The sequence below is a fragment of the Paroedura picta genome, chromosome 18 (genome assembly GCF_049243985.1).
Source record: "Paroedura picta isolate Pp20150507F chromosome 18, Ppicta_v3.0, whole genome shotgun sequence".
In the NCBI taxonomy this organism is placed as follows: domain Eukaryota; kingdom Metazoa; phylum Chordata; class Lepidosauria; order Squamata; family Gekkonidae; genus Paroedura; species Paroedura picta.
In genome coordinates, this window is record NC_135386.1 from 17799854 (window position 1) to 17812277 (window position 12424).

Sequence of the window (12424 nt, forward strand, 5' to 3'; positions counted from 1 at the left end):
ACTCCCGAGACAGGATGATTAACTTTCCACTTCCGTCCACATGGGACCACCTGAGTGTCAAGCTCTTTTGCAAACACTTTCCTGCCTAGAATCTGAGCACTCTTTCCCACCAAAGCATGCATGAACATGTGCCATTCCGTACTTGGACACTATCATCGATTCATGCTGTCAAATCTTAGTGATGGATGGGGGAGGGAGGCACCATTCCCTCCTGGTTTGCATCGAAACAAGCCCCAGTTACCACGAGAGGCTGTATGGAGAACTGCTTAGAATGTTAGACCTGGGAAAAGCAGAATTCGAAGGGGGGAAAACCGCCATGGAAGCTTACTGGATCATCTTGGGCTAGTCACCTTCTCTCAGCCTAACCTACCTCGCAGGGTCTCAGTCAAGGATGGATTCAATTAAGGATGCCACGGCCCTCCGTTTGCAAGACCTGAGCAAGGCTGCTGAAAATCGGACATTTGGGAGGCCGTTTCTTCATAGTCTCTCCGTAAGTCAGGAATGACTTGGGAGTGCTTCTCACAGACACACACACACCACACACCTACCACAACCAGGCAATGATGACACCCCCAAAGGAAAAGCTGGAAGGGATCTTGGCAGGATCCCGGGGACGGCTTGTCGACTGCCCACAACACCCCCGGCGGCAGCCAAGACATGAACAAGAGACTGTTCCTCTCTCTCTTAAATCATGTATTTAATTTGGCCAGAGGAAGCACCAGCTCAGCCACATCCGGTTAAATCCCCTTCCAAGCAGCAAGTTGCTGCCCCCACTTTATGGAATGGCCTTTCCAAGGAGGTTAGGAAGACCCCCGCCCTGCACACCGGAATTGTCTGCCCCAAATAAGGACTGCACTGTACAGAATGCTTTGCAAAGTCACTTGGGCCAGCAGTTAGGGAATGTGGCCTGTAGGGATGCATGTGGCTTGCTGCAAGCAGGATCCTACTGTGTCATTTTGCATCATTTCATAATTGCCGTGAGGGGCAATTCCACACGCGGTCATTGATGCTGCTCCAACCCAAATTGGCAACCACTTGCAACTGGATTCTGCCGTATGCAGTTCTAAAGTACATTGAAAGTGTATTGAAAGTGCATTATTTAGCGCATGTAAAAGTGCTCTTTAGGCTTAGCTTCAGTCCCGTTTCTTAGACTTCAGGTGGCTTCTACAAACTGAACCCTACTGCATCGCTCATTAAAGATCCCATCCCATGAATTGCATTGACCCCCTCTGGGACATCCACCTCGAGTCCAAGCGAGAAAGGGGGACTACAATAGGGCCTATTCGGCTGAAAGGCCTGTTCAATATAAAGGGGAAAGCTATCGACTCCTTACATCAGGGCTTTCCTACCAGATTCTGTCTCTGCTCCACACACAGAGAAACAGATTCTAAGCAGCAGAATATATATGCCTAAACAGATTTACCTAGACTCATCCTCCTTCACAATACAGTGGAATTTCACATTGCATTAAATTTTACCAAGAGCTGAGCTAATGAACCTCAGCTTCACATTAGGTTTTATGCTCTTCCCTCCCTTTTTCCACAGCGTCAAACAGCAGGGGGAAAAAGAAAAAGAAAAGAAAGCACAGAGAGTGAATCAAGTTTTTCAAGAGCTTCCCAGCTATAATAATTTTGAGGGAATTAAATAAAGGTACTTCATTTTTCAACCCAGGGAAAGGCGACGTGCCGTCCTTAAAAACCAGCTTGTGATCAAAGCCAGAATCACAATGTTATCGAGAAGATCGGTCTGCGGGTTAAATGAATGAGCAGTTTACAAGCCAGCGTTTTTTTAACTGCCTCTCTCGCCGCAGAGTCAGCCGTGATGGATAGGCACCGAGCAAAAATTATTCCAAAGAGCATCGACATAAAAAAAAAAAGTTCATAATGTTCTTTGTACGGGCAAAGTTGATTTAGAATACCTTCCCTGCCAGATTTCTCATGGATGACTCTATATGGGAGTCAAAAAAAGCATAATAAAGGCGAGAAGTAGTAAATGTGGCACTCTTGCATCATAAAAAGCAATGTCCTTGCATTTTTAGCAACGAATCAGAGCCCGAAAAATGCAAAAGCAGGAAGTCACAGGAGTCACAGGAAACTTGTGGGGGCTCCACTTCGGGTCCTACTTCACAGGTCCAGCTTTTCCTGCATCACGACTGTGCGGAGGAAGAAGCAGACAAGAAAATCTGCCTGGACTTATCCCAGACTGGCCTCCCACAATGGAAATCGGACCTCAGAAAAGAGATCATAGTGCTGGGGAAGAAGGGCAACTAGAGGGATTTAAGGGGATGGACAAGCAAAAGTGGGCCTTTGTGTAGCTTGGCCACAACAGGAAGAAACTGAAAACGGATTTTGGTGTACCTGGCTTTTCATCGGGTGAGACAGCTGTTGTAGCCCTGTGCAGATTGAAATGTGGGGCCTGTGGGTACGAATGAGCATGCATGTACACATCCCATCTACACACATGCGAAGTTGACTTACAGTGAATTGGACAACTGGTCTATCAAAATCAGTGATGGCCACAGGAATAAACAGCTTTAAAAGGGGATTAGATAGATCCACGGAGGACCACTTTACCAATGGCTACTAGCCATGGTCCCTAACAAGAACCTTCATATTCAGGGGCACTAAAACTCTGAATCCCAGAGCCAGGAGGCAACATCAGGGAAGGCCTTAGCCTCACTGCCCTGTTGTTGGCCACTGTGTGAGACAAGATGCTGGACTAGATGGACCACTGGCCAGATCCAGCAGGGCTCTTAGGATGTTCACAAGTCTACTCAGACAGGCAGAGGCTTTTCAAGATCTCAGGTTGAGGTTTTCCACATCATCTATTAGAGGTGCTGAAGATTGAATTGGGGAACTGCTGCATGTAAAGCTGAGGCTCTTCCGCTGAGCCATGGTCCTTCCCCAACAAAGTGACCCAAAGTCTGGAGCATTGCTCTATAAACATCAGCACTGTCAACTCAGACTCAGCAGCAAGTCTTCAGGATCTCGGGCTGAGGTCTTTTCATCAGCTATCAGACCCTTTTAAATGGAGAGGCCAGGGATTGAACCGGGACCTTCTGCGTACTGAGCTGATGCTCTCCCACTGAGCCACAGCCCTTTCACCTTGGGAGAGGCGGGTGAAGGAGAGAAAGCAGGTGGTGGGGGGGAAGTATTTGGGACTTTGTTGGTGGACAAAAGCGTAGAGGCAATTATAAGTTGTGATCATCCTTATCTCTTCCTCAAGTGGAACTGGGATATAATTCACAATTAATTGCCCGCCCGTTTTAGAAGTCTAATATTTTACATCTCCTGCACTTGAGATAAAAGCAATCAAAGGGCTAATTAATGCTACGTTTTTACCACAACTACACTGCAGCATTGACTCGAGGGTAAAGCTAGCTGTACCGAACAGATCTTTTAAAAACTTGCTTTCGAGGCAGAAATGCAACAGATTCTATTTTGACAGGAGCCTTTGTCTGAGCACGTGGACTGCGAGAGACAAGCCCTCGTCAACTATTCCATTTGCTTCCTAATGGCCGTGGACAGTTCTCTTAATGCAATTGGAAACCATTGCCCAGGCCTTGAACGACTGAGTTTAGGGACCCGCCTCCCCTTCGAACACAGAAGGTGCTCCTCAGAACGGCCGGTCATCTACACGCCGCACATTCACAGCAATGCCACAAGCACAGGCCTCGTTACGCAAGACAAATGCCAGGCTCATCACGGCAGACCCACCAGCGTATGTCTATTTCTGAAGCCCAAATTTCGAGCGCTCAACCCACATACATCTGTGCAACTTCACCCATGTAACGCCAAAGTGAAATCCCAGCTTTCTGGCAGAGTTTCAGGCTGCTCTTCCTTGCGAGCAAGTTTCTCCAATGTGGATATCCGAAGAAGCATCCAAAAGCTTACACCTTGAATAGAACTTTGTGAGTCTCAAAGGTGCCCCCGGGATTCAAACTTTGCTCTGCTGCTTCAGGCCAACTTGCATCTGTGTTAATGCTACAGAAAATGGTGATGTGCCAATTTGTTTTTAAAGGGGGTTACCTTGTGCGGCTATTTCAAAGAAAGGCATCGCACTTTGGACACCAGATTAGAGTAACAGCTCCTTGTGGATGCAACCTGAGTTCCTGCCCTCTCCTTTATACCCCCATGACTGTGGTGTGAGTCAGCCAGGGCCGAGAGTTACTGAGTCCAGGCAGGACGCTCAGCCACCTGGTAAACAAATCGTCACGTTCTATCTGTGTGGGTAACCAGGTCCCACCATGAGAGCCAGCTTGGTGGTGTGGCTAAGAGTGGCAAGCTGGAGAACCAGGTTTGAGTCCCTGCTCCTCTTCCACATGCTGCCAGCTGGGTAACCTTGGGCCAGTCAGTTCTGTTAGAGCTGTTCTCACAAAGCCATTCTTTCAGAGCTCTCTCAGCCCCACCTACCTTACAGTCTAATGTGGAGAGAGGAAGGGAAGGCAATTGTAAGAGAACCCTCCAGGTAGTGAAAAGTGGGGTATAAAAAACAACTCTTCTTATTCCACCACAGTAAGGCAGAGAAGAAAAACGATCACCGGGTATGGGAGCCTCATGGCAAAGATCCAACCATCTGCCCCATCAAAGACCAGCTAACAAGCCAAACCCTAGTGTGTGCTCATTCACACATTACATAGAGGCACATCCTGGTTTGTCACAACATGAGCATATCCTCCACAAGAAACCAGGAAGAGGCCCTGGCTCGGTGGTAGAACATGTGCTCCGCATGCAGAAGGACCAAGGTTCAACCACCGGCATCTCCAGGTGAAAGAACCAGGTAAGAGGTGATGGGAAAGACCTCTGCCTGAGGCCCTGGAGAGCCTTTGCCAGTTGGAAGAGTCAATACGGACTTTGACAGGCTGAGCCGGAGAAAGCAGCCTCTTTTCGGGAAGGTTCATAGCCCAGTGGAAGACAAGAAGAGGTAGGTGGGGCCGAGAGAGATCTGACAGAACTGATCCATGAGAAAAGCTCTACGGGACTGTGACAAGCCCAAGGTCACCCAGCTGGCTGCATGTGGAGGAGTGGGAATTCAAACCTGGCTCACCAGATCAGAAGTCACCTCTCTTAACCACTACACTAAGCTGTCTCTGCTTGGCATGCAGAAGGTCCCCGGTTCAATCCCCAGCAGCATCTCCCGCTAAAGGGATCAAGCAGCCAATATCAGGCCTCTGCCTGAGGCCCTGGAGAGCCACTGCCAGTCTGAGTAAACAATCCTGCCTTGGAAGGTCTGGCTCGGTGAAAGGCCACTTCACAAGCTCCCGTCTCTCTGCTGAGCACATCTGAGTTGTACAAATATCCAAACACTCCTGGATGTGCATTTCATGATTCTGTCAATGAGAGACAGAGAACTCTAAAGCCAGAGAGAATCCGAACGGCTTAACCCAGCTCATCAGGCTCTCTCCCTGGGAGAGGGTAGAAGCCGGAGGGCTGAAATAGTTCCCTGCTTCATTTAGCCCATCCCACTCTCCCACCTACCCCCAAGAAAAGAAAGGAGGCAGATAGGGAATGAGGAGAAAGACCCAGCAGCTCTTGCCAAGTGCAAACAGATCGATATTTTTGCACCATCATGCCTTGCAGGATCTACAGCTCGGCTACTGGCACTTCCCATTATCAAAAAACAGCCCATTTCAGGAGAGGTAGGCTGCCCAGCCTGGCTTCCACCAGAGCAGAGAATCCATGCTCATGCCATTTAAATAATGCAAGCTCTTCTTATTCCCAATGGACTTGGGGTTTTTTATGAAAAGAAAACCAAGCTGTTCAATAGTTAACACCCTTGTTTCCCCTTGTTGCAAAATCTGCGTTTCTCCTCAGGAGCCAGGGGGGAGGGGCAGCAAGCGCAAAGAGATGGATTTTGTGCAAGAAGTTTCTTTTTAAGGCCAGCTGGGCTTCCTTGACATGCGGGGAGAAATACGGGGGAAGGGGTATCTGCAAAACACAGTGGTGCTCAAGAATTCAGATTTCCCCCCAACTCCTGCTAGCCCGCTGCTCATTCCTCAAAAGCCACAAACTGATCTGATTCAACTTCCCTTGTTTTATTGCATGACTAGCCTTTGCTAATCCCTTCGCCTCCAACTCTTCCCTTTAAACTCATTGGGGGCAGCATCCGGCAGAGAGAATATTTTAAATATGCTGGAAGTACAGATCAATGCTGGTAGTGCACACATTGTATTTACTACTACACTCCCACGGAGCTCGTTCCCTTGAAAAATCTGCTGAACCAACATAACGCACCGTTTACTTTATTTACTCCATTTGCAACCCTTTTTTCCACGCAGAGCGTCCAGCCAGACCACCAACGAAAGGGACTTCCTACCAAGAGAACACAAAAAGCAGAACTGCCAGCCACTGCAAAGCTATTTGCCCCTCACAACACCCCTGCGAGGAAGGCTCAAGTACCAGTTAACAGTGAGGTTCACAGTTAAGCAGCAGAATGTCCTGGTTGCCAGGAAAGCTCCGGCTTTCCAGGGAGGTTGTGTGTGTGCAAATTTTTCTACCACTATATCATTCCTCCATTCAAACCCAAGACTCTGCCCCCTGGATGAACAAAGGCATTTGGGGGCTACAGTTTTGTACCCAGACAGAGGCCTGAAGCACCAGGTTGTAATTGGAGTGAATTCAAAAACACCATGGTTAAGAAGAAGAAGATCTAGTTCTTGCCACTTTTCTCTACCAGAAGGAGTCTCAAAGCGGCTTACAGTCGCCTTCCCTTTCCTCTCCCCACAACAGACACCTTGTGAGGGAGGGGAGGCTGAGAGAGCCCTGATATTACTGCTCGGTCAGAACAGCTTTATCAGTGCCGTGGCGAGCCCAAGGCCACCCAGCTGGTTGCATGTGGATGGATGGATCTTCCAGCTGGCTGCATGTGGGAGAGCATGGAATCAACCCCGGCGCGCCAGATTAGAAGCCAGTGCTCCTAACCACTATGCCAAGCTGGTGGAAAGAAAGAGTTAAATAAAGGAAAAAGTCTCCAGGCCTGGCAAAGACTGACAATATTCATTTAAAAATGGAGCCTTCCTGAGTCACTGCTTACTTCTTCGGATGCAGGGAGAGAAACCAGCTGGGAGTTCACAACGTGATGGGCAGATTCACAAACTGGAGTGACACAATATGGCACTCAAGGTCCCCTGAATGAACCTGCCAGAAATGGAGCATGGGGAAGCCAAAGCTAAGCATGAAATAGCAACGACCCAATCACAGGTAGTAGCAGAGGGTTCGGTTACTCTGCTGTAGCAAGATAAAGCAAAAGTCCAGTGCATCTTAAAGCCTAACCACATTTCAATATGACTGGAGCTTCATATGCCCCATTTTAACAAATCATTTTTAATGCATTAAACCTCCAAATGCCCAAGGTTTGGCCAGACACTCCAGTGCCTTGCAGGTCCTTGAACTGAATCCTTGGAAACACATACAAGTCAGCCTTCTACTAAATCAGATCCTGGGTCCATCCACTCAGACTGGCAGGACCTGAGGCCGAGGCCTTTCCCACCTCCTTCTGCCTGGTCCTTTTAAGCTAGGGACAGCAGGGATTGAACCTGTGATCTTCTGCACGTCAAGCACATGCTCTATCATTGAGCCACAGGCCCTGCCTTAAAAAGCGGGATACGTTCGCTGTAAACTAGAGAGAATGTTTTTCCCACTCTCAGTTCAGTGCAAAAGTTGGCCAGGACGTTTAAAACTTTGAAAAACCCTGGCAGACCAAGCTCCTGCAAAGCACCTCAGAACTGTGGCCCCCATTAAGGCCCTGCTCACCTCCTGGAAATAGAATTCAAGTGATGATGCCAGCAAGCACAGTGTCCAAAGTGCCATTAAACGTGCAAGCAGGCCAGAGATTTAGTGCCTCAACATGGGGGAAGAGAAAAGAGACATGCGTCCAAAAGAGGAGCCTGGCTGGACCGCTGTCCTTTGCCTGCCCTTCGCACCAATCCACAGGCGCAGCCGTCCAAGCCAAAATTGGCCCCCGCTGCCTTGCCTAGCATCAAACCATTCAGAAGGGCAGTCGGCTGGAGGCGCTGGCCACAACTCATTGCTTAAAGCTCTGGCCGAACGAGGACTCAGGCTGCTTTTATGATGTCAACCAGCTGAACTATATGAACCAGCAGAGCTGCAGGAAGGATCGGAGAACCAGGCAGTGCTGCAGCCCAGAGCGGTAATTAGACAGGAGCACATAGTGTGCAGCGCTTTCCCCCCCCCTTCCTCTCCCCCCCTCCTTATTTGACTCCTTTTCCCAAGCCGCCAAAGATCAGGATAAAGACTATGTTTAAAAGCCGACGCCTGGGCAGCCTTCTTCTGCAGCAGCAGAGAGCCAGGGAGGGTTTTGCACGTTTCGGTGAGAGGTTCGAAGGCACCCCTGGCGAGGGCCGGCCGGCTGCGAGGGAGGCCCTTTGGCACAACCGGTTTTTAAAAGCTCTATTCAGAATTCCATTAGGAGCTGCCGAGTTCCACGGCATCATAATGTTGCTGAGTAGCACATTTGCTCGCAGAAGCTGCTCGGTAATGGTAGTTTAGAGCATAATGGAACACAATGGGAGGAGGGGGGGAGAAATCAAGGAGGAGAAGCCATCTGAGGTGGGCTTGCCTTTCCCTAAGTGGTTGAAACGTTTCCCAAAACTAAGTGCTGGGGGCGAGGGGGGGCGGAGGGAGAGCCAAGAAAGCACATTTCTCTTTTTGCAACCTCCGGAGCTACCCACCAGCTCTGCTGCTTCGTTTAAACTTATCAGACAGTATTCCGCTGTCTATCCGATGTCGGCCTTCTGTTACGTGCGACAAAAGCCCAGAGGTCAAACGTGGCCTCTGTTTGCAAACTTAAGTCATCTTTGCCTAGCCGGGGGGGGGGGGGGGGGCGTCGAGGCACCCTGTTCGGAAGGCGCAGTCCATCTGCGAAAGTGGGCGCAGCGGGCAATGCCTCCGCGGGAAACGGCCCGCACCCACTCCCTTCTCATTAGAAGTCAACCTGAATAGCCTCATGCGCCAGCAGTTACTTTCTCCGCGCTCCTTGGGGGAGGAGAGGGGCATGCGGGAGGCAGCCAGCCGCCCCCGCCCCGACACGATGCTAGTTATGGGGCGCAAGTGACTTTTGAGCCACGCGTTACTCGGCGGGCGGAAGCCGACAGGTCCGGCGCGCCAGGATCCCTCGGACCGCCAGGATGCTCTTGGCCAAGTTGCGCTCGGAGGGCCGTCCCTCCGCCAGGAAGGCACTTGCGCCCAGCGCACCCCAAAGGCTCGGGCGGATGGGAGCGCACGGGAATGAGAGGGACGGGGCTGGTTCGCCCTCGCCCGGCTAAGGGGAGTCCCGCTGCCCTTGGGGGTGGGTGGAGGGGGCGATCCTGAGCAGGGAATGCTTCGGAGCCAAGGGCGGGGAAGCCGAGCGGCACCGGGAAGGGGAACCACGTCGCTTGCTTCTCCCGGCCACTCTTGCAAGCTACGCGCCTCCCGGGAAGGGCTCGAATCCTGTTCGCCCGCTTGGCAGGAACCCCCCTGGTTCTCCCCACCCCCCAAAGTTCAGGATGCAGCGCAAGAAAAAAGGGGAAAGCAAACCGGGAGGGGAACGGGGGCGCTGAATCTCTGCACCCTGGTGCAGCCGAGGAAGATGCTTCAGAAGAGGAGCCGAGCCCACCCCAGACCCCCTACCCCAAGAGGGCTGCCAGCTGCAGACCCCCCACGGAAAGGAAAGGGGGCTGGGCCGTGCAAACGGATGGGGGGCGCCTCCAGCCAGTCGAGAGACACCCCCTCCCTCCCTCCCTCCCTCCCTCCCTCCCTCCCTCCCTCGCCAGGCCCGCATTGCCCCTCCCGCCGGCAGGGCAGCCCCATCCATCACCCGGGGCTGCGTGGCCAGAATGTGGAGCAGGGAAGTTGCGGTGCCGCGGACCGGGTGCGCAGGGTCTCCTTGGGAGCAAGCCTGGCCCCGAGCCCGGCGCTTCCTTCTCCCAGGCGGGGAAGCTGCGCTAGCCTGGGAGAAGCGGAGCTGTGCCGGCCCTCTGCACGCGCTCAGGAGCTCGGCGGCGGCGGCGGCGGGGACCTACCTGGAAGCCGGAGGCGGCGTGCAGCGGCTGAGCTCGGCGGCACCGGGAGCCTCCTGCGCGGCGCCTCTTTGCTTCTGTTGGGAAAGTTGCCGCGGCCGCACGAGCGCCCTCGCCTCGCCTCCTGGCCGCGCGGGGCGGAGCCTGCCGCAGAGACCGCCCCCACGGAGGGAGGGAGGGAGGGGGAGGCAGGCGCCAAGCATCTGCACATGGACTGAGCGCCACTCCGCCCGGGACGGCCCTCGGGGTAGCCCGCCCCAGAGGTCGCCTTCCAGAGCAGCCATGTCTCTCCCTCACCTGGAACAATTCCCACCTGATTGCAAACGCCACCTCTCCCTGCACACCTGTGAGCCCCTCCTTAAGCAGCCACACCTGGACTGCAGCCGGGACATCTCTGCCGCTTGGCGCCAGCTTGGTGGAATGGCTAGCAGGGCGGCCATTCCCACGTGCAGCCAGCTGGGGGGCCTTGGGCCAGTCAGTCACAGCACTGATAAGGCTGTTCTGACCCAGCAGGAATCTCAGGGCTCTCTCAGCCCCACCCGCCTCACAGGGGCGATTGGAAGCCACTTTGAGATAGACTGGCCCAAGGTATCCCCACAGCCTTCCATGGCAGATTGGGCTGTAGAACTCAGATCTCACAGAGACCCTGTAGTGTTACACCACGATCTGCAAGTCTCGAGTTCAAATCACCGCTTGCACCCTGAAAGCTTTTTGGGTGATCTTGGGACAGTCGCATTGTCCCAGCCTGATCCAGCTCACAGGGTTGTCACTGGGATAAAACAGCAGAGAAGAGAATGATATGTTAATGGCAGTCACCACTGGGGAGAAAGGAGGGCTGCAAATGAAGTAAATAAATCTCCCAAATCCTCACAGAAGAGCCTGACAGAAGAGCATGGAAAGACAGCCTGTGACTGGGATAGGGGTCTAGATCAAGGGTCTAGTCCCCTTCGATAACTGCATGGAACCTCCATGTGCAGAGGCAGTATCTACTGAGCATAATTCAGTGCTGCCTCTTTCTGCTCAGGGCAGCTTGCCACAATATTAATGCTCAAACCATCAAGACACTCCCCCCACCCCAGACACCTGCAAAGGGCAGATCCCAGAGAAGAGACTAGGGTTTCTCCTTGGGCCTGATCCACCAACACCAGCCTTCTGGCCTCCTTGCAATGCTGTTTACCTTCTGAGAAGGATCCCACAGAACGGACAGCCACCCGTGGGGCCTGCATTGGTTCTTTCAAGGCACAGCTCTGCAGTCCGCCCTGACTTCTACGCCACTCCCTACAGCAGGGGTAGTCAAACTGCGACCCTCCAGATGTCCATGGACTACAATTCCCAGAAGCCCCTGCCAGCAATCGCTGGCAGGGGCTTCTGGGAATTGTAGTCCATGGACATCTGGAGGGCCGCAGTTTGAGTACCCCTGCCCTACAGGGTCCCATTTTCGCATTTCCGTCTCCCCTGGGTAGGTACAGTTATAGGGGTTGCCTACGAATCCCCCTTCGAAATCACCCACTTTCTCCAGGGGTTACTGATCTCTATTCTGGAGATGAACTGCAAACTTGGGGGATTACCAGGCCCCACCTGGAGGCTGGCAACCCTATAATTGTCTCTTCCCACTTGTTGCTCCTTGCTGGTATTTTCTACATGAAGTTCTCCCACTAACTCTTTTCAAGGGGGTTTCAGTGGGTTTGCATTATCCATACTCAGCATCTGTAGGCCCTTTTTAATTATTTTCACCCCCGTAAAAAAATTTACAGATTTCTTATTAACTAACACCATTAATAATAAATCAAGCAACTGTTTATTAAATTATGGGAAGGATTGAAGAACATTGAATATTGATTGAAATTGGGCGATGGCTTTATTGAATAAATAAGGGATGACTTAATTGCTTTGTTTGTATTACTGGGATAAGAATATTAAAAATGTGAGCCCGGCCAAAATTGTTTTGCAATTTGTGCATTTTGCTTCCGTTTAAAACAAAAAAACAAAATAAAATTGCAATAGCAGAAGTAGTAGAGGGCAAAGAATAAGATATTTTGCATTGTTTTCTCCAGTGTCACAAACACTACTCAGTTGGATTCAAGCAATACCCAACACCTAAAAATCCCCAAAACAATAAATAATAAATAAACAAATGACAAAAATAATTAAATATTAGATAAATCTAAAACAGAAACCCCCTTCTACCTTTCAAATGCTATTTACCAGGCAAAGTTACACCACTGCAAGAGTGTAAATCTATTTAAAATTGTGCTGTGAATCCTTTCCTTGCTCATAACAATTTCCACTTGCCATCTAAAAAAGAGGGAGCGGCTATACATATTGTCTTGTTTTGCGTTCTCCCTTCCTCCACTTTCTCACAACCACCCTATGAGGCAGGCCAAGCTCAGAGTTTGCAGTGAGCCC

The 12424-nt window shown here is 51.3% G+C and overlaps 1 protein-coding gene across 7 annotated transcripts in view; it reads right to left on the reverse strand.

Annotated features, from left to right (window-relative positions):
- The window catches only part of MEGF11 (multiple EGF like domains 11), a 274750-nt gene that overhangs the window by 244995 nt on the left and 17331 nt on the right, over positions 1–12424 (reverse strand). For 6 of the 7 annotated variants that reach the window (XM_077317627.1, XM_077317626.1, XM_077317622.1 and 3 more), the window contains exon 1: positions 10022–10146. The exons of the other annotated variant lie outside the window; for it this stretch is intronic. The gene's annotated coding sequence lies outside the window, so the exon portion shown is untranslated. Of the gene's footprint in view, positions 1–10021; positions 10147–12424 lie in introns of those variants that run through there. 7 annotated transcript variants of the gene reach the window in all.